Source organism: Mus musculus, chromosome 7 (genome assembly GCF_000001635.26).
Source record: "Mus musculus strain C57BL/6J chromosome 7, GRCm38.p6 C57BL/6J".
Taxonomy (NCBI): Eukaryota; Metazoa; Chordata; class Mammalia; order Rodentia; family Muridae; genus Mus; species Mus musculus.
The window spans coordinates 86,561,459-86,563,047 of NC_000073.6; the positions used below are offsets into that span (position 1 = coordinate 86,561,459).

Genomic DNA, 1,589 nt, shown 5'->3' on the forward strand with positions numbered 1-1,589 from the left:
AGAAATTAAAAATGATTAATGTGTTAAGTATACAAAAGGACTCTTATAAATACTAATAAAAAGAATGTTCTTTCTCTTTAAACCAAAATTTTTAAATTCCATCTCCAATATACAAGCCTTTCAGCAGAAAACCAAGAATTTTAAAAAATATTGCACATAAAGGCAGTTTTAGATAACAAAAATAAACACTTTTAAGAGAAATGCTCATGATATAATAAATAATTTAAGTTATTCTCAGTTTTTTTTTCCTTCAGGTAAGCCTTTACTTTGAGACTATGGCCAATTCCACCCTGGTGCCTGAGTTTCTCCTGGAAGTTTTTTGCTGAGACTTGGGAGGTCAGGGTCCTACTCAGCATGCTGTTCTTGTTGGTGTACCTGGGCAGCCTTTTGGGGAATTTTATCATCATCATTGCTACTACAGTTGACCATACCCTGAATACACCCATGTACTTCTTCCTAAGGAATCTGTCCATTTTAGACATGGGGTATGTATCTGTTACTGCTCCCAATGCTTGTATCAACTCTCTCACTGATAACAGGAACATTTCTGTGGCTGGGTGTGCAGCACAGATCTTTTTGGTTTTCTTTGCTGCATGTGTAGAGATTCAGTTTCTCACCATCATGGCCCAGGACCGCTATGTGGCCATCTGTAAGCCTCTTCTCTATGCTATGATTATGAACCATCAATTCTGCATTCAGATGACACTGGCTTCCCTACTTACCTCTCTTATCCTTGCAACTGTGCACACATTCAAAACGTTCCAGCTGTCCTTTTGTCACTCTAATGTAGTCTCTCAGTTCTTTTGTGATATCCCCTCTTTGCTGAGGCTTTCTTGCACTGACACCTTTATCAACAAACTATTACTTCTTCTCACTACCATTGTTTTTAGTGGTAGCTGCTTTACCTTCATTTCCATATCATATGTTCGCATATTATCAACTGTTTTGAAAGTTCCTCTCAAAGGAGAGAGAGGAAAAGCCTTTTCCACCTGTGTCCCTCACATTTTGTGGTGTCTGTCTTTGTTAGTTCTGCTGCCTATGTATATTTCAAACCTCCAACAATCTCAGAAATAGTTGAGGATATGACACTTTCTGTATTTTATACCATTGTTCCTCCATTCTTAAACCCTATTATCTATAGTCTTAGAAACAAACAGATAAAGAAGGCTGTGAAGAAAGTAATATTCAGATTTTTCATAGTTTAATAAAATAAAGAAAAATATAAACACACAAATAAACGCATGTGCATCAAAGCATTTTATACTATTTATTGGAGAGATATTTTTTTACAATATATATATACTGCTTATAATTTCCTCTCCCTCTTCTCATCCTATATCCTTCCTCCTCACCTGTCCACCCAACCTTATCCCCACCCATGTCCTCCCATATAGACATAATAGCAATTAAAAAATAAGGCTAAAGAATAAAAAGAAGAAGTCTTTACACCAAATTATGTGGCAAGAACCTCTATTTTTACCCTTGAGTTTGTTTTCTTTTGGCTATCTACTGCAGGGTATGCAGCCTACCATTAATTATAATTTATTTTGCTCAGAGAGTATCCCTTGAAGGAAACTACATTTACCCTT

The 1,589-nt window shown here is 36.1% G+C and overlaps 1 pseudogene; it reads left to right on the plus strand.

Annotated features, from left to right (window-relative positions):
• Positions 276–1,205, plus strand: Olfr296-ps1 (olfactory receptor 296, pseudogene 1; annotated as a pseudogene).